We start from the raw sequence: 20,791 nt of genomic DNA, 5'->3' as shown, positions 1-20,791 counted from the left end.
TGTCCCAGACATGGGCTCTTGTCTTTCCTGCTCTGAGCCTCAGGCTTCTCATCTGCAGGATGGGAATACTAAGTGTCCTGCCTACATCACTAGGTGCCGGTGAAACAGAAGGAGCTGTCAGTAGGAAACAAAGAGCATTTTCGTAAAGCACCAAGTGCTTCTAGTGGCAGAGATGGGACTCTAGTGGATTAATCAAATTTGGAGGTTTTGTTTTGTTTTGTTTTTTTTCTGTCATGTAACAGAATCCCAGCAGGAGGTAGTTCAAGGCTGGTATGGGAGTTCCTCAGTCCTTGGACTGGGGCTTCTTCTGAAGGTCAGTGGCATAATCCTGAACAGGTGGCTCTTGTCTCCTGTGCTCGCTGACACTTCCGTCTGGGGACTGTCTGGCTTGCCCAGCCCACAGGTATAGCAAGCTGAAGTGCAGGAGAGCTGCAATCCGCAGGAGCGGCCCAAGTCTCTGACCCTGGGAGTTGGAGAATTCATACCCCAGCCTCCTCTTCTTTGGAGGAAGGGGGGTGAGGACAACTGAGGTGTGTTCTGTGCCACCTCCAAGAGGGTCCCAGTAGGATTGAACTACAACTGCCCACAGTGGTACCCTGCTTGGGACCCCCCTGTAAGGACTTCCTTCCCCATCTCCTAACCAGATTGTCCTGGGCCCACCTCCCAGATAAACTACTGGTATTCAAATCCTTGTCTCCAGGTCAGCTTCTGGGGAACTGAACCGTCATCCGGCGCTGCCTCCTGGAGGGGTCAACCCCTGTAAAGAATCCCCAGAAGTCCCACCTAATGATTCTGCCGGAGACTGAGAAAGGTAGTCGTTTGTTAGGCACATCACTGCCCCAAATAAAATCAGGGCTTTGCCGGGAAGCTGGGAGAGGGGAGAGGCTGAGGGGGAGGCGTACAACCACTGCAAAGCTGTATGGGTGAGAGCTTTGGTGTCATTAACGCTTCTTGGCACCTTCCCACACAATCCCAGAAACCAGTAGCCAACATGTAGCTGAGGCCAGCCTGGGAAAGATGATCCAGGCTGTTTTCCTGCCTCTCTCTGAGTGTTCTTTTCTCATCTCTGGAGACAGTGAGACAGAGAGAAGCAAGAGGGATGTCTTTGTTCTTGCCAATTAGGCCTATGGTCTGGCATGTGCGTGTGTGATGGGAGTGGGTACCCTGTGGGGGACAGAAGGGTTCAGGACACGAAGTCAAATTAATGCCCATCATCTTCAAAGTTGCTGAGGTGGTGGGGGCGGAGGATATGTAGGCAGAATCACACAAACCACAGACTGCAATGTGCCAGCCCAGGGTGAAGGCAAGGCCACGGAGACGTGCAGTATGGATGAACGAGCTCATTAACTATTTACAAAGGGGAGCTATTTCTAGCTGGGGTGGGCTCCAGAGATGGGCTCCAACTCGTTCTGTGGCTGCGTGTTGGGCTGATGCTGTGGGTGGAAGTACTGATCCAGATGTGGGAACTGACTTCTATGGCATCATAAAGGAAGTAAGTGTTCGGAAATTAAACATCACAGGGAACTATTAAACACTTAACCTTGTAGCATGGTAATTAGTTAGCGATGGTACTAAGTTAAGGGGCCTTTCAGTGTAGTAATTAGCCACCTAAAAGGTTAAACTCTAAGTGAATAGCTTGGTGAATTTATCCACTCCAGCTTTTTCATGAGTTAAGTGAATTCGCCTGCCTGGGTCAGGGCAGGGCGTGTTCTGGGGAGTGGGGCTTCTGGGAATAGGTGGAGTGGCGTGTAAGGTGCATCCTGGGAAATAGTTGGGATTCGGAGGGAAAGGGGGAAGGTGTAACTTTTAGGTGGAACGGATAAGGACAGAAGCAGAGGCAAGAGTGATCGGTCCTGGTTAAGGACCTATAAGGCCTGCTGGTGTATTAGCTGCTGCCACAATAATGCTGTGTGACAAACAACCTCAAAATCTAGGTGGCTTACAACCACTAACATTTCATTTTCTTACTCATGGGTCTGTAGATTTGTTGGAGTTCAACTGGTCTTGGCTATCCTGGACTAGGCTGGGCTGGGCTGTGGATTAGATCCTCCCCATATATCTCATTCTGGAACCCAGCTAGGGGCAGTGGTTGTTCAGAGTGTGTTCTTCTCATGGTAAGAGCAGAAATGCAGGTAGGGCAAGCCCAACAGAAGAACCACATGCCAAGCTTGTGGTGGCATCACATGTACTAAATCCCATTGGCCATAGCAAGTTACATGGCCAAGCCCAAAGTCAGGGAGACAGGCATGCACTTCGCCCACCATCAGGCCATGGCAAGGCTGTGGAGGTATCATTTTATTATGGGAATATGAAGAAACAGGACCAACAAATCAATGTTAGAGGAGCTGTCTCTAGGGCAGGTTCTCAAACATGAGCATGCATGTGAGTCATCTGACATACTTGTTAGCACACAGCTGCAGGACCCTTCTGAGTTTCTGACTCAGTTGGTCTGGAGCAGAGTCTGACAATCTGCTGTTCTAATACATTTTCCAGGAGGTGTTGATACTATCAGTTTGGGGACCACATTTCAAGAAGTTCCATCTAGGATTTTGTTTAAAGAGGATGGGAGAGGTCAGTCAGTTGGTGTCCTTGAATGTCACACAAAATAGCTACATTTACCGAGTCCTTCCTACCTTCGAGTTACTGTTCTAAAGACCTTCTGTGTGTTCTCTTCATTAGTACATTAATCCTGCAGGTGTGGTATTGCCATTTGACAGACAAGGACTCTGAGTCATAGCAGGTGACGTGACTTACGAGGCCCCACAGCTCGGAGGTAGTAGAGCTGGATCCTGTAGCCAGTGCTCTGTCCTGTCGTGAAAGTCAGGCTTCATCCTGTTGACAGTGGGGACCCAGGGTAAGTTCTAAGGGAAGGAATGACCTGCAGTGGAGAAAACTCAGGATTTCGATCTGGATGGTCTAGACACAAACTACACTTAGGCTTTCAATAGCTAGATTTCAGGGTAGCTTGATCTGTTTTAGGGTAAACCCTGTCAAGACTCTAGGGTTAGAACAAGATAGGCAAAGTCCTTACATTCTTAGGAGTGAAAAGGACAAAAACTGTAATATGTGCCCTAAGAAAAAAATTAATTAGTATAATGGACGCAGAATGAGGGGCTACTGCTTTATATGGGTGGTCAAGGATGGCGCCATTAAGGAGTGATTTTGGAAGACCTGAATGGACCAAGAAAAAGAGCCCAGAAGAGAAATAGCATGTGCAAAGGCCCTAGGGTAGGAATAAATTTGTCTTGTTGGAGAAGCAGCAAGGACTCCAGTGCATCTAGAGGAAGAGTGACCGTAAATGATTTTAGAAGACTGGACAGGGCTGGATCATGTATGGCCCTATAGGGCTTTATGCTGAAAGAGATGGGAGCCCCCCCGGGGGGGGCAATTGCAGGAGAGTGACATGATCTGGTTAAGAAAGAAGATTCTGGCTGCTAGGTAAAGAATAGACTTCAGGGGAGGAAGCAGGGAGATCAGTTACAAGACGGTTGTTGGGGTCTTAACTGTATCTTGAAACCCTCCTGCTCCTTAATGTTTACCTCCATAAAATCGGTGAAGGATCTCTTCCATCTTTTCCCCTCAGTATCCTTAGAGAGGAGGGGAGATCAGGGTGTAGTCAAGGAGGTGAGCAGGAAATAGGGGACAAAGCGGCACAGGATTCGCGGCCCTGGTCTGCCTGGCTGGGGAGCCTCGCTGAGGCCCAGCAGCCACTTGGAGTGGTGAGGAGTTCCCACCTCCCCCTGCAGAGCAGACATCTCACGCATCACTGTCCCAGCTCCGCAGTCAGCGTCCCCCACCTTCTCCACCCTCAGCCCTCTCACTCTGATAGGGAGTAATTATTTATGTTCTTGTTTAATTAGCTCATTAGGCATGTGCTGCAGTATTTCTGATAATAAATCTCCTCCTCTAGTGGCTCTCAAGTGCGTTTTTGCTGGTGCCTGGCCGTGGTGATGGAGGTGGCAGTTGCAGATGTGAGGCTAGCTGGTGGGCGGGGCTCGGTGACCTGTGTTCTGTCCCCAGGGATGTGTGTGGACAGGTGGGGAGGCTGCCGAGGCCCTGGGCGAGGAGACAGGATCTTGGAAGCTGAGGCGGCGGCAGCAGCCGGCACTGAACACCAGAGATATTTTTACCACCCGTCAAAATGCCACCATGTGTGAGCCGGTGCCAAGGGCTGCTTCCCAAGGCTGCTTTGCTCTCCTCCCCCAGCCTTTGATTGTCGCTCAAAAGAAGGTCTGAGTGAAGTAGGGAGACTTTGAAAATTCCCGGGTCGGCTAGGCTGGTGCCCAGCAGTCCTTTCCCTCTGGCAGGGGCTGGAAGAAAGCTTCTGTCCTACAGTAAAAGAGAGTGGGTGGGAGCTGCCAGGAAAGTGCAAGTGCCAAGATTTAGACCCAAACCCCACTCTCCCCGCATTCTGTCAAGGGGAGCCTAGGAATAGGACCCTATCCAAAAATATTTCCTTTGTAGAAGATCAAAGGGCCTGAAATTCCACCATTAGAGATGCACTTCTTTGCACTCACCATAGGCAAAAACCTAGGTGATGCTGAAGTGGTTTCCTCCGGGACTGATCAACAGAGGATGTGGATCTGATGGGGGCCACAGTAGAGGTCCCAACAGCAGGAGGAGGGAGGTGGCCAGGGAGAGTCATAAGGTGACCTCAAAGCCCAGTTCCCCTGTGTGGACGTATTGCCAAGGACTCGAGAGATCTCAGGGAGAGGGAGGGAAAGCCAAGGTCTTGGGACCGGTCCAGCTATTTATTTGTCACAACTCGGATTCTGTTCTTCTGTCTACGTGAGCATAGTTCTTGCTACTCTCACAGACCGGAAAAGGTCCAGAGTCAGAAAGGAACAGTTCAAGGTCATCCAGACCAGCCTTCCCCTTTCTTTGTGAATCCTCATCATGCCCACTACTCTCCCACCTATCACCCCCACCGCCCCCCCCCACGCTTACCCCTTAGGGTATTAGCTGGCCCTACGTAGGAATAACTTCCACACACAAGAAACTATCCCCTCCTTTTTTCCCCTAGATCCCCAACTACTGTTGGATGCTCTAGCTGAAAAGATTTTCCTTATTACAGTCCTCTGAATTCATCTGCCTCTACTTCCTGCCCTTCCATTCTGCCTTCATCCTCATCAAGAAGAAAATGAATTCTTGTTTCAAAATATGTCCATTTAATGTTTGCAGATAATTCTCATGGCTCTCCGAATGCTATTTTTTTTTTTTATTTTTTTTCCAGATTCAACATCTTCCTTCCGTGCCTTCTTCCCTTTCTGGCCTCTCACCTTTAGTCACTGAAGAGGTTTTTATTTCATGCTGCTAGGGTCAGGTCTGGGCCACTCACAGGGAAAGCGGCCAGTCATAGGGCACCCCTGCCCTCCTGCAGCTCACATTTCCCAGGGAGGCAGACTTAAAGGACTCCGTACTTGTGTGGTACCTGGTTCAGTTACTACAGCTGGGATGAGTGCTGTGCAAGCAGCAGAGCAGGTCCTGGAAAGGTCAGGGAGGTCTTTCTGGAGGAGGTGACCCAGAAGGTCAAATAGGAGCTCTGTCAGTGAAGAGCCACAGGAGGCATTTCAGGTAAAGGGCTGGCGTGCTTGTCTCTGGAGCAAGAAGGGAGGGGGCGTGCGTTCTATGGTGCATCTCTTGCTCCCTTGCCTTGGAAGCGTGCCAGCTTGTGTGGTCCCTCTGTGTGGGGGGCATCCAGTGGGCAGTATGCTGGACGTGGCCTGGCCAGCCCAAAGTGGACAGAGGTAGCGCCCCCTCACCTGAAGTATGATCAGCTCTTTTGGCTCCTGGCATCCAAGTCCCACACAGACTGGATGCCCCTAACAAAGCTGCTCCTTTGACATTTTTCTGAGACCATCACACACACCCCCTGCTCCTCCCTAGACTCTTCCCAAGATAGAATGACCCCAGGGCCGCCAGGCAGTTCTGTGGGCATGCCTCAGTTACACGTCACAACCAACCGTCGCGGGGTCCAGGGCCTCTAGCTCAAACCTTACTGATCTCTGATCTGCCACAAAATAGTTTAAAAATTTTTACTTGTCTCATTTTATGTTTTTATGTGGCAAGTCATCTCACATCTTTGGTTAGAAGTAAGTGGATTATAAATCACGAAACCAATTGATGGAAATGAGGTCAAAAGTGCCAAATAAATGTGGGTGTTTTTTTTTCTCCAATAATGATGATGGTAATAAGAACCAACCTTTTGGAGAAATTCTTGTGTGCCAGGTACTATTCCAGTGGTTTCCATTTATAAGCTTAATTCTTTCAACATCTCGGTGACAAAGGTCCTGCTGTCAGAGGGCTTTTACAAATGAGAAAACCGAGGCACAGAAAGGCTAAGTAGCTTTCCTGAGGTATCCTGCCTGGGATTCAAACCCAGGCGGGCTGGCTCCAGGGTCTGTGCCTCGGCACCTTAATAATACGGAGCTAGTGTTTGAGCACTTGCCGAGTGCGCCTTGCTGCACCAGGCATGTGCTCAGCCACTTGAAAGGCAGTTGCTTACTATTACGCCCCCTTTCTGGGGTACGAATCTCCAGGATCAGAGAGGGTAGTTAAGCTGCCCCAGGCTCCCCCGCTTGGAAGTGACAGAGCCAGCATTCAAACTCAGGCCTGCCATGCCCCAGATAGCTCCTGACCGCTCTTCTTCCTCCCAAGACAGGAGGTAGGGTAGAGAGGAGTCAGATGGATGTCTTGGGGTCACAGGTAGTATCTTCAAACTGTGGCTGGTTCAGTAGGTCGGGGTTGTGAGTTCAAGCCCCATGTTGGATGTAGAGCTTACTTCAAATAAATTGGCAAGAAAAAAACTACAAACCAATGACCCCATTTCCCTCCTGGATCATCCCCTTCCAAGCCACCTAATCTTTTAACAAACCCAGAACCATCAGCCCACTGCCACTCAGAACCACCATGAGGGGAAAGGGGAACACATCCCACCCCCCCACACACGTAAAGAGGAAGCAAGGGAAGGCAGCGGGGTGCCATAAGGAGGGATCTCAGCCAGACAAGTAGAAGTTTGGGGCAGTGATGGTGATGTCTAACAAACAAAACCATAGTTTCTTTGGGAGCAGAAGGAGGCCCTGGCAGTATCAAGAGCCTGGAGGATTTCATGTGAGGCCAGGAGGCTGATGCATGCCCTTCACCCCTTCTCCATGCTGAGAAAAGTGATGGCCATGCCCTGGGGCGTTCTGATTTATAACTTGCCAATTGAACCGTGGTTCCTTGGCCTCCCCATCACTGCCTCCTCCCAGGATTGAAATAAAACGTGGGTCACGGGTTCAACCCTAGTGATGGGGTGTACTCAAGAGAGAGAGAGGAGATTTATGGCTTGGTCTCTGCCCTTAATGAGCCATCATCCCCAGAGCCACCGTGGTCACTGCCTTCCCAGCCGGGTGAAGCCCAGAACCAGTGCTGAGGGGCAGGCGGGTGTGCTGCCATGAATCTCTGACAGCCACGGGGCTCCCTGACTCATGGACATCCGGCGGAGGGAGCAGCCGATGGATCACAGCTGGGCTCTTGACCTTGAGTCTTAAGCAAAGTGAAGAACAAAAGGTCATATTTGTTCCATCAGAGCCACAGGAGCTATAAAACATCGGAGTGTGAATAAAGACAGTGGTAAATCACTCATCGCTCTTGGGAACTTGGGTGATCACTTGGCTGATCTGTCTTCTGGCCCCATCACCCACTGGACAACCTGGGGATCGGTGTGCTCAGAGATGGGGAACTCCAGGGGACCCCAAAATGGTGCTCTCCCTGGAACGCAGAGGTGCCAAGAATTGCTGAGATTCATAGGCTCCTAGAATGTAAGATGTCTCCCACTGCAAATGTGACCTTCTCAAGGAGGTTTCCCTGGCCACCCCACTTAGAGAGCTGAGCCTGCCCTCCCCACGCCAATGCTTTTACCTTCTTTTGACCTGCTGTGCTTTTATTTTCTTCCGTTGCATGTTCCATTTTATGACACAATCATTTAACAATTATGTGTATTATTTATTTTCTGCCCCCTGCCACCCAGAATGTCAACTCCACAAGGTAAGGACTTGTGTCTAGGGGTCACTGCTGTATCATCAGTACCTAGAGCAGCACTGGCATATAGCCGGTGCCCCAATAACATTATGGGGATGAACGGACCAGCCTGGAAAGACCTTAGAAATGGGCTAATCCCAACCCCTCTGTGTGCCCAGGAAGAGCAGAGACCCAGACAGGGGGCATAGGACTTGTCCTGGGTCATACAGACTCTTAGGGGTTGCCAGGCTAGGAGAAGAATCCAAGCATCCAAATCCTAGGCCAGAGCTGGGGTCCTGCGTGGTCTGAACTGCAGCCACACCTGTCAGAGGTTGTGCTTGCGGTCACATTCCACTAACCACCTATAGGATCAGGAGCTGACGGCCCAGGGTGGGCAACCCGGGTCCTCCTTGCTTCCTGTATTGATTTTTAAAAAAAGGTTACGAATATAATGATAACTAATTTCCTGACCCAAAGGGAGTCTAATAATATGGGATCCAGGACTGTGGGAGGTTAGGGACTTTTTACAAGGTGGGTAGGAGGACAGTAAGAAGTGTTTATTGAGCACCTTCCCCTCGGGTGACCACCAGTGTGTGGGTCCTTCACACGGATCACTCATTTTGCTCTGACACCCAGCTGTGATGGAGTGTAATAATAATAGCCAACATTTATGGAACTATGTGCCAAGCACTGTTCTCAGGGCTTTTAGGTATTCATTCATTTAATCTGCCCTGACAACTCTATGAAGTGGAGAGCTTCTATTATCGTCCCCATGTTACAAATGAGAAACCAGAGGCAAATATGCCAGAATATAAATGCTTCCATTCTGGGTGCTTGGGATGCATCAGTGAACAAAACAACTGAGGATCCTTGTCCTCATGGGGGAAGCAGGCAACGAGCACAATAAATGAGTAAATCATCTAGGTATGGGAAGGCAGTAAGTGCTATGCAGGGTGCAGCAGAGCACGGGAAGGGGCTTGGGGCAGTGATAAGGTGCAAGTTGAAACAGGGCGGCCCGAGTAGGCCTCCCTGAGAAGCGGAGGCCTTCTGGAGGCTTGTAGGAGATAAGCCAAGAGGATGTCTGCAGGAAGGGCATTCCCGGCAGGGGGAACAGCCGGGGTCAGGCCTTAAGCCCAGAGCTCGCCTGAGGAGCAGTGAGTGGCCTGGGTGGCTACACCTGAGAGCGAGGGGCAGAGTCTAGGCAATGGGGCAGGGAGGGAAGGGGGCCAGAACTGAGGGGGGGTGCTTGCAGATCCCCTCAAGGACATCTTCTCAAATGCTCTGACTCATTCAAATGCTCACCTCATTTAAATGCTCACATATGCTCACGGCCTCAAGCCAACACCCTCTGCTCACACACTGAGGGTGCTTCCCACATCAGCCAATAGCCCCACACTCAGGCACACATTGGCCAGTTGACACACACACACACACACACACACACCAGCCAATGGATGCACATTCACACGTTCACACTGGCCAGTGAACGAACACTTACACAGCCACCCCTCCAGAAGCTTCATCCTCCAACCTACCTGTGTGTGAGGAAGAGGGGTGGGGTGGGGGGGCTCATCAGCCTTGCTCCATCTGCAGCCCAGCATGGCTTCTCCACAGCTGGACCAGGAGAAGGAGGAAAGCAAGCCAATTCCTGGGGCTTCAGACCCATGCACCCTAATAAACAATACTGGAGAGACTCCCAGAACATTATAAACCTGAGTCTGTAATGTACTCACACGTGATGTTCCCACATGATTACTCTGATACAAGAAGATCACAGACACACATGGCCATCCTCCAGGGACACCAAAGTGCATTTGGTGGCTCTATTCTGTGCTTGTTGCCCCCACAGGAACTATTGCTCCAGGACTGGGTGGGTGGGAGGTGCTCGGAAGGGAGAGGATAGTAATCCTGCTATTTGTAGGTATTCCCAGGTAGATCCAGGACGGGGCACCTCTAGACCAGGCTGGACTCACCTGAGAGCTCCTGGCCAATGAATAAGTCCCACAGTAAAGTTCATCTTCTCAGCACTGAGCCCCTGACCCCCAAGACGACCTACCAGTGCCCCCAGAACACTCACCTTCTGCTGCCATAAGAGCTCCTGCAGGGGCATGGGCCAGTGGCATGGTGTTAGTGTTCTCTATGAAAAAGATGGTAATGATGAAGATCAATAGACAGATACATAGAGATGGATAGAGAGAGAGAGAGAGAGAGAGAGAGAGAGAGGGATGATGGAAATGATAAAGTAGGTAAGCATTCACTATATCCATACATGATCTATTGAGTATATATCGTATATCAGCGTTTTGCATACATTATTTCTAATCCTCATGTGACCTTGCAATTTAGATTTGCAAACAGCTTTTACAAACAAGAAGACTGAAATTCTGGGAAGTTAAGTAACAGGGTAGAGATTAGGAGCCAGTAAGTTGTGAGTCAGGATTTGAGCTCACAGCCCCAAGTCACATGGATGCCAAATCCTAGGTGCTCTCAGGGTTGGGAACCTAGGGCCTGAGCTCCCACAGCCCTTTGCTGGCTGTACCCCACCTGCCTTCCTCCTGCTTCTCCCTGGCTCCTGTCACCCCTCCTCTGGTGATACTCTCATGGAATTCTAGAATGTCAGAGATGGGCATTGAAGCACAGAGAAGACAAGTAGCTTGCCCAAGGCCACACAGCAAGTCCATGACAAAGCCTGGAGCCTCATCCAGCCAGCCTGGATCTGAGGGTATTTGATGGATGGGGACCGCTCTGTTGCCCCATCCTCCCTCCCACTTGGCTGAGCACAGTAGCCCTCCCACTGTGTTGAGGTCTCCCTCCAGGGCTCATTCTCTTCCTCCCCCCAATTAGTTCCTTCCCAGCCACCCTGCTTGTGAGAGGCAGAGGTGTCCAGGGGAGGATCAGCAGAAACACAGTCCAGAGAAGTGCTGAGCAGGCTCCTCCAGCCCACCAGCTGGGGGAGGTAGCAGTAGCATGATGCTGCCACCTGGCCAGCCAGATGTCCTGCAGGCCACTCGGTCGTGGGGTCCAGCCTCCAGGCACACAGCTTGGAGCAACCCTCAAGGAAGAACCAGGAAGTTTCTCTATCACTGGTTTGTGCACAGCTGAGTGTCCCGCATTATAAAAATCAACACCTCACATTTGTAATCACTTTACCACTTCGTCCCAGGAGACTCACATCTTCCTAGGTTTGCCCAAGGGTCCTCTGGGGTAGGTAGCAGTATTATCAATCCCATGGGACAGACGGGAAAGCTGAGATTCAGAGGAGTAAGATATCCCTGTTCAAGACTGCTCAGCTAGCCAATAGTGGGGCCAGGAACGGAACCTGATCTCCAGACGCCGAACCCAAACATCCTCATGGCTGCTTTCTATTGCACATACATGTCCTAAGCACAGTACCCAGGACTGAATGAATATCGTATTTAATATACACAACGATAACATGTGTTCAATACTATTAACCCATTTTACAGGCAGGAAAACTGAGTAAGGCTTGGAGCTGTGATGTGAAGTGACTTACCTACACTGCACAGTCAGTGTATTTTTTCCATAGCACAAATTCCACCTAGGGAGTGAGACAATTCCCTTCTTCAAGGAGCTTCTCGTCAGACAGAGAGAGGGGATTAAAACTGGGGAGAAAGGCAGGACCCCAAAACTCGTCCATGAAATGAATGAGGACTTCATTTCATCTTGATTTCTTCTATCAAGGGTCAGCGTCACCTTCCCCACCATTGTCGAAACAGAACCTGGTGTTTCCTGCCCAGGCATCCTGCTGAGCGTTTAGCACACTTGACCTCATTTCATCCCGACAGCGTTCCTACAAAGCAGGGACTAGCATTCCTACTTAAGTCAGGCAGAAAGGGTGACATAATCCGCCTGGAGTCAGAGTGGGAACTGAACCCAGGCCCAGCCGACACCACAGTGGATACCGTGATGAACCACCACGTGTTTCCTTCTGCAACCTCTGCACACATTTGAGTCACGCCAAATTCTGCTCCGGAGTTGCCCTGTTCTTCAACGATCAGGACAGATGTAGAAGCCCCACCGCCAGGCCCGGCACCACCGTCTCCCACCCAGGCTCCTCCCCAAGTGCTGCCCACCATCCCTGGTCTGACAGGGCCGACGGAGCCTGGGGACCACAGAGCCAAGAAGGCCCTGCCGGTGGTGACCACGCCCGAGTGTGCATCAGCCACACGGACTTGGCATATTTGTTTCCAACACCCTGTCTTCGTCCTACCCTCCTGGAAGAATTTGCTTTATGAGGGCATTTAGCAGGGGGGCACTTGTGTGTATGTGTGTGTGTGTGTGTGCATGTGTGGGTGTGAATGTGATACACATTAGATTGATGATTTTCAGCATTTTTCAGTGTGCAGTTCAGTGACATGAAGTACGTTCCCGTTGTTGTGCAGCCACCCCCACCCATCGTCCCACATTCAAACTCTGCACCCATCAAACACAGACTCCCCTTTCCCTCCCTCCAGCCCCTGACAGCCGCCCTTCTACTTGCTGTATCTATGAACTTGACCACTCTCGGTGCTTTAAGAGGAATCATGCTGTATTTGTCCCTTTGTATCTGGCTTATTGCACTTTGCAGAATGCCCTCAAGTTTCACCCATGCTGTAGCCTGTGTCAGAATTCCATAAAAATATGGACTGCTCCATGAATTTTCATGTCCTCCTTGTGCAAGGGCTGTGCTAATCTCTCTATCATCCCAATTTTAGTATATGTGTAGCTGCAGCAAGCACTGTGATGATATTTTTAAGGAGATGGGTACCACAGGTGACTTTGCCCCTGGGTGGCGCCCCCATGAAATTATGGATCTGTCAACCAGGGGAGCTGTCCAGTCAGGTGGTGAGGTGCATCATTGGGTGGCACGGACCTGGGGCCTGCTGATTGTTCTGGTGCATGGTGAACGCAGCTGGTGGGGAATCTTTACTTTGAACACTCCTGTGTTTACAACGAGGTATAATTGGTCTGACACCTTCTGTGTTTTTTCTGTAAGTGATGACTTGTTAGTGAGCAAGCTTTTCTCAGCTCCTCAAGGAGATAAAAGGCAACTATCATCGTCATCATCATCTTCACTGAGGTACCAAGTGGCCCTGGGAAGGGAGTGGAAGGGGCGGCCATGCTCATCCCACTGCATTTAATTTTTCACACTCACACAGGAGCTTGACACTGCTATCCTCATCTCACACGTGAGCAAAGAGGTTCAGAGACAGAAAATGATCCGATTCGGAGTCACACGGTTGGGGGCGGAACCGGCCTTCAAAGAGAGACTTCTGCTTGATTCTAAAACCCACACTTTTTCCTCTGAGACATGCCAACCCAGTCCTAGGGGGCTGGGAGCTAAGGACAAGTAAACACTGAGAAAAGTTTCGCATCCTTGGAGACTTGGATGAAGGGAGAAAGAAAGTTAAAGGCACACACCGAGAGAGGCCTGCCGTGCGCTGCGGAGCTTGCCTGGGTCAGCTGCAGTGGCAAAAAAAACAAGCCGGCAATGGGAGAAATGCTCCTCTAGGGGAACAGAATGGGAACAACAGGGCTTAATAGCAACCCTGGGGAAATCACAGGGCATTTCCATTGACTGCATGCTCAAGTGTGAGCCACCAATGGGATGCTGCTTCCAGAAAGTTCAGTGAGGTCTTGGGCACGAGTAGGGGAGGCTCAGGAGAAGTCTGATGTCTGATTGGGGGATAGTGGGATCTGACTCCATTCTCTGTCCCCAGACTGCCCCAGAGAGGAGGGCTGACCACAAACTGGCCTGTGACTGGAGGGGAGCAGCTGGGGGCAAGTGAAAATTGGGGCTGGAGGAAATGTTGGAAGGAATGGGAATGTTAATTCTGGAAAAGTGGAAACCAGAGGTGGGATGGGAGAGCTACCGCACAATCTGAGAGCAGCACCAATGTGTCCAGACAAACAAACCAACAAACCAGCACCTTGTTCTGTGTCCCCATGGGGTTGGCTTGGGGCATGTGGGAGCAAGCGGCAGCTCTCAGGCCACGGCCCCATGTGAGCCGGGATTGTCCTCCATACACACTGGGGGTTGTGCAAAGCTGGATCGGCTGCCCGGCCTGTTCCTGACCTGTGTGAGCATAGTACTGACAGCTAGAAGGGCCTGTTGCAGGGGGACCTGTGCCCCTCTCAAGTGGCATTCCTGAGGTCTGAGTATGGAGATGCCAGAGGAGGTGGACAGACTAGCAGACACTGGGGAATCAGCCAGACAAGTGCCTGGACTGCTGGGTGTCAGGTACCTGGCCCTGCGCTGGGCCGCATGCCTGCCTCTCTAGTGGGAACTTAATCTAACTTCATGCCTGCTGGGTTCATCGCTTGGCCCTGCCTTGGGACCAAAGGACACCCTGGGTCACCAGCTAGCTCTGCTGGACCCTCACTAGGGACCAGGCACCGTTCACATGACAGGTGTTGATTCATTTAATCTTACAATGACCCTGTGAGGGAGGCTCTATCATCCATTCCCATTGACAGAGAGGTTGAGTGGCTTGTCTAAGGTCACACAGCCCGTAAGTGATGGTGCCGGGCTTTGAACCCTCATGACCCAGGACCAGAGCTCTCACCCTGACCTCCTGGCTTTGTCCTCTCCATGAAGGAGCACCGTGGAGCAACAGACTAGCACTGTTGTTCCAGCCAAAGACGGGGTCTGGCAATTGCCCACATCCTTGCCAGGCAGCTGGATGTGCCATGCTTCCTGAGTCAGGGAGCAAAGGAAAGGTCTTGACAGGTGAGATCAGACCCTTATCTATCACCAGGTAAGCCTTTACTCTGGAGAGGTGAGCACAGAGGCACCCTGCTGGGGCTTGGCTCACCTTGGCCCAATTTTAGTCATTTCTGCAATCACTCAGCCAGGGTTTAACTAACACTATCACCATGTGTCCTCTGAATAAAGCTTCTTATAGTCACATGGAGGGGTGGGAGGACACACATCCCTGCAGTGAGTGTTGCAGGCACCATGCCTCCCTGCTTGCCCAGCCAGGACCCAGGCACAGCACAGGTCTCCTTCTTTCTAGCTGGTGTGAGGCTTGCCAGCTACACATCCCCAAAGCTTACATTTCCACTGTAAGAGATCTGTTTCTTTTGGTTCAGCATCACCAACTCCTTTATATAATAGATCCTCAAAGGAGTTTACTTTGTGCCAGACGCTGACCTGGGTTCTTGGTGAATCATGACTCATTTATGTGACCCTATAACGCACAAACTTATAAATGCCCCATTTTACAGAAATAGGGTATTTTAAGGTAACTAAGGCCCAGGCAGGTTAAGAGATTGTCCGTGGTAGACTATTACAGCCGGTAAGCGGCAGAGCCAGTATTTGAACCCAGCAGGCTGGCTCCAGAGTCTGCTCATCACCACGACACTCTGCTGCCTCTGCACCTTCTCTTTCTTTCTAGCAGTAGGTGTTCCTGGGAGGCGTGACATTTATCACCGGGATTGGATTTACCAGGGATTTTTCTTAATAGAGACTTACGCAACAGAAGTGTAACTAGTAGATGGGAAGTGGAAAAGCAGGAATGAGGATTTAGAAACAGAGAACCAGAGGGGAGCTCAGAACCTCAGATTGGCAAGGCAGAGAACCAGAGCACTCCAGGGGCAGAGGAGCTTGAGCCAGGCCCAGGGGAACCCCGCAGAGACCCCACTGAACCTGAGGTCCGAGGTGAAGCAAGAAGAATGAAAAAGATGAAGCTGTCCAAAGTCACTGAAAGATCTTGTGGGGAGAAAGAGAACTCAGAGTCCCTCTAGAAACCTCTAGGAGTGGTCCCTGAGCTGGTCAGTGTTCCTCAGCCTGGCCCCATCCATTTAGGGTGCCAGGGCTCACACAGGAGAGGACCTACCTGCTACTGGAGTGCTCAGCATGCCCTGAAAGAGCCCTGTCCGACAGGACTCTGGGACGTTGGGGGTGCTCGGCAGCTGCCCTGTCCCGTGTGGTAGCTTCTAGCCACATGTGACTGGCGTGACTGGGGAACTGAATGTTTAGTTTGATTCCATTTTAATTAATTTGAAGTTAAATTTAAATAGCCACATGTAGCTACTGTGTTAGGTGGTGCAAATATAGAACATGCATTTCCTTCACCTGCCCAGCAAATGTTTTTAAGGGCCTACTTTGTACCAAATGTTGTTCTCCAGGCTGAGGAAATATCAGTGAACAAAACCGGCAAAAAACCCTGATCCCCAGAAGGAGAGCTGAGATGGCTTCTAGTGCAAGGAGAGAATGCTAATTAATAGTAAGCATAGTAAATAAGCAAATGATAGCATCTTTCAGGCAATAAAAGTTGAATGCGGGAAAGACAGACCAAGTTAGGGGCATGGGGGAGCCAAAATAGAGATGAGAGGGAGCCGGCCATGTTAAATAGGTGGTCAGAGAAGGTAAAATTGGTGCAGAATCGAAGGTGAGGTAGTGAGCATAAGGATATCTGGAGGTAGAACATTGAGGCAAGGGCAATGACCAGTGCAAAGGCCCTGAGGCAGGAGCACCTCGGCAGGTTTGAGGACTGGTGCAGAGCGATCTGGGTAAGGAGGAAGAGAGGAAATAAGAGAGGTGAGGTGCAGATCACATGGGACCTGTGGGCCACACTAGGGCTTTGACATCTGAGACAGGCCTTCCTGGGGACGTTGAGCAGAGGAAGGATTTGATCTGACTTGCTCTTAACAAGATCCTCTAGCTGCTGGCACAGAGGAGGCAGGGGGAAGGAGAGCAAGAGAGTTCCCCCAGAGGCCAGTTCCACGAGGGCTTTGATGACCCACACTGCCTGCTCTCCTGAGGGCTGTGGGAATGGAGAGTGGGCGGCTTTGCCTCAGAATCTCAATCATCTTGAATGTGGCTTCTTTACTTGCTGACAGGGTGAAGTAACTGCCAAGAAGACAGAGGGCCACGGGGCACCCGGGGGAGCCTGTGTTCTCAGGAGGGGCAAAGGCAGCAGAGCCTGGTCCCTGGCCCCTGGCCCTGGTCAGAAGTTGATGAGAAGCTTCTGATTCTTGCAGCCCTCGCTCAGTCACACCGGCTCCATGATAGTCCCCTTCTAAAGAGCAGCCATGTGCCTTCCCCTGTGACCACTCAGGGCCACACATTTAGGGAAGGCCAGCTTTCCGCATGAGACACCAGAATAGGGGATTTTGCAAGCTGCGTTAGTAATTCCAATAATTCTAACAATTCCCTGATCTCTAGACCATAAGCAACGAGACAGGCTCTTGCAGGCCCGTACCACTCTGTCCCGCTGAATTTGAACATGGCCCCAGAATCCTTCTCAACCCTGGTGCCCAGCAAATACTCAGAGTCGGAGTACAACACTGAACGTATTTGCAAGCCTTCCAAAACCTGGCTCCTGGCGGCAATGTTGGTGACCTCATCTCCCACCACTCTTCCTTTCCATCACTGTATTCCAGCCATTCAGGCTTCCTCACTGTTCCTGCCTCAGGGCCTTGTAATGGCAGCTCCCTCTGTGTGGAGACTGCCCGCAGATATCCACGTGGCTCCTTCACAGTCTTCAGATCTCATCTTCAGATCTCACATGAGCGTAAGGAAGCAAGCACCAGACAACCCTCATCACTCACTAAGGTCTCATCTCCACCCCTAATTAGCTACAAAACCTCCATCCAGTTACTGTCTCTAAAATGGGAGCATAATTATGAAAGGTACTTCTCAGGGTGATCATGAGCAGTGATGGAGGTAATATGAGGGTGCTGGGATCAAATCTTGGCTAGGCACGAACATTCTATGGGACCTTGGGCAAAGCACTTCTCTGAGCTTCAATGTATTGATCTGTAAAATTAGGATAATAATAGTGTACCTCCCTCATAGACTTGCCATTAGGATTAAATTAGTTTAATACATGAAGCATATTCTGAAGAGTGTTTGACATATGGTAAGTGTTCAATAAATATCAGCTGTCATTGGAGTAAAACATGATTTTTTAAAAAAATTTCTGTCAGTTTGCCTGACTCTTAAGACCTGCTTGCTGCTAAAATCTGATTCTGCTCAGTTCAGTTCAGGGTAATTCAGTATAGGACAGATCGTGGTCAGGGGTTTGGAAGGCCTGGCTAATAACACCTGCTCAGCCACCGTGCAGCTCTGTGCCCTTGAGCAGGTGACCCATCTGCCAGAGCCTCAGTCTTGTCATCTGTAACCTGGGGAGAATTATTCCCACCTACGCAATCAGTGCGTGGAATCAAAGAGCCTGTGCCTGTCAAGTGCCCACACGTGGGAAGTACTCAATAAGTTGTATGCCAGAGAGAAGCAGCCGTGTCTCCCCTGTACCTTGCGGTTTGTGCAGGGTAGCGAACCGGCCCCTTTGGGGGCTTGCAGGAATAGGGAGAGGCTGGGAAGCCACAGCCGCTCGCCTCCGTTTAATGAGGCTGTTTCATGTGCTCCGAGCTCCTGCAGCCGGCCAGAGAGGTTGGCAGGCTGGTGTTTCTGTGAAGAGCCGGTAATGAGGGTGCAGAGCTGGGGAAGTGGAGTGGGGCAGCTTGACATGGCTTCTCCAAATTACTGCTGGGGCCCAGCAGGCAGCTGTGGTGCATCATGGATGGGTGGGGGGGGGGGCGGTGCACCTAAAAAGTAGTGGTACCAGGGGAGCTGAAGGGATGGGGGCTGGAGAGAAAAGAGGTGAATTTACTGACAACTCCAGGAAAGCAGAAATTGCATCTCCTGTATCAGCACCAGTACCAATTTCTTCCTCTTACACAGATACACACTCAGTCCTCTCACCCTCACACATCTCGGGGTAGCACACTCCCTGGGCCTGCCTCATCTGATCTGCAAGGCCTGTACTAGTCAGGAGAGGCCAGCACTGCTGCAAATGGCTGTGAACACAGAAAGGCTCAAATTCAATCTTGGCTCAAATTGGGTCTCACTGTCCTGAGTCCAGGGCAGTGTACCGGGTTAGTCAGGATGTCTTCTGCACCTGGAGACACAGGCATCTGGCTTCTACTACCCCCCAGGCCTCGCTGTCACCTGTGTGATCAAGGCAGGTCACTGCACTCTGCATCTGGGTGCAGAAGGGAGGGAGAATGTGGGGCAGGCAGTCTGCCCTTTTGAAGGCCTTGCCCAGGGGTGGCCCACATTCCATTTGCCAGAACATATCACTTGGACTCCCCTAACTACAAGGAAGATTGGGGAACGTGGTCTGGAGTGAGCCCAGGAGTAAGGAAGTGGACTATGGTAGGCAGCACCCAGGCTTCGCCCTGAGGCCCAGGCAGACTCAAGGTCTCCTCATTCCCATTCCCGGATGACCCCAATACCTTTAATGGGAGCAATTAGGAAGGAACAGACCTGGCCTGCAAGTGTCTCACCTCACACACAGGATAGATCACACAGAGTCACCTCAGGAGTGTCAGGGGACATGCAAGAGTGGCTGGGTGAGTGGAGGCCTAGGTGGAAGATGGGTAGAGCAGTGACTAACATTGCCTGGGCCCAGCATCTTTGCATACCGGATATATGTGAACACCGACACACCCCCACCCACCCACCCACACGTACACACACTCAGCTCTCAGATGGTACTGAGATGACACACAGACATGCCCCACACAGTTTCACACATGCACACACGTGCCCCTCCATACCCACACTCACACGTCCCAAACAACTGTCTATCTACATGTGCATCCATAAAGGTGCTCAGGAGGCCATGTGGTGAGCCTTAAGGATATAGAAAAATATCTCTCCGGAAAGATCTTGGGACCAGCCGCTGTCTGCGAGTCACCATTAGCCAGCCATCATATTTAAATAAGATTCTCTCCCATTTGTATAGGCCTTAACATTTAACAAAGCACTCTTTCATTCACTCAACTGTAGATAAATATTTACTCAGCAGTGACTCTAGGCCAGATAACATGATTGGCAGTGGAGCTACAAAGTGAGCAAGACGAGGACCCGGTCCTCAAGGGAGTCCGTGCATAAGCACAAACAGAGAAGGGCTCTAAGGGAGGGGGTGCACGAGGGCGGTGGGAGAGGAGTGCGGTGGCAGAGGGGGGCAGGGGCAGCTCTCGGCGGGGCTTGATGTGCTGTCTGGGTCAGGCCTCAACGGATGGATGGATGGACGCAGCCACCAGGTGGAGAGAGAGATAGGTTTCCAGGAACTGGGGTGGTTAGATGCAAAGGGGTCAGGGTGGCTTATGTGGGGAGTGGAGAGAGATTCAGAGAAGGTGGCCAAGTGCTTCCTGAGGCTGGCGTTCCCCCAGGTAAGGCCAAGATGTGCTGCTGCTGCTATGAAACCAGGATGGTCTTTTTCCCAAAGTGTGAGGGGAAAATGAGAATAGATAGGACATTCCCATCATGGGAAAGTCCCCTCCTGTGCCACTCAGGATTCAATCAGGAGAAATAAACGCATGCTCTAGACCTAAGAGGAAATTCAGCACAGGGGTTGGGCTACACAGGGGATGGAATCGCTGGGGCTTCAACCAGGGGGTCAGTGAGGCATCGGAGTGATGGGCCACAGCAGGCAGCCATAGCACTGTCCCACCGCCCCCTAGGGGTGAGGACACAGGAGATGACATGACCAGAGCCAAAGATCCAAGGCCATGGCGCAGGAACCCAATGCCGGGAGCTGGGATCACAGAGGGGGCTCAGGAGCTGAGGGGACGCCTCCATGTGAAGCAGAGAAAGAGGCAGATATAGCTTGGCCTCTCCCCTCCTCCCGCTCTCCAGCCTTCTTCCAGCGCTCCCATTGGCCAGCTCTTCCTGGAAGCCCGAGGCCAAGGAGCCTGGGAAGTGTAGTTCCTCGGCACTCAGAGTGGGGACAGGTGAAAGGGAATAACAGACCTGATTGCAAAAAGTCAGGCAACCACT

The 20,791-nt window shown here is 51.1% G+C and overlaps 1 protein-coding gene and 1 non-coding gene across 2 annotated transcripts in view; one reads left to right on the top strand and one right to left on the bottom strand.

The window, feature by feature from the left end:
* LRFN2 (leucine rich repeat and fibronectin type III domain containing 2) overlaps window positions 1-20,791 on the top strand; it is a 39,038-nt gene that overhangs the window by 11,470 nt on the left and 6,777 nt on the right.
* Window positions 12,637-12,740, bottom strand: LOC129513184 (U6 spliceosomal RNA). The gene has a single exon (XR_008665169.1). It is a non-coding gene; the product is annotated as a U6 spliceosomal RNA (small nuclear RNA).

The sequence above is a fragment of the Nyctereutes procyonoides genome, unplaced genomic scaffold, assembly GCF_905146905.1.
Source record: "Nyctereutes procyonoides isolate TBG_1078 unplaced genomic scaffold, NYPRO_anot_genome, whole genome shotgun sequence".
Taxonomy (NCBI): Eukaryota; Metazoa; Chordata; class Mammalia; order Carnivora; family Canidae; genus Nyctereutes; species Nyctereutes procyonoides.
Note: the sequence above shows the minus strand (reverse complement) of the source record. Positions and strands in the feature narration are given on the sequence as shown.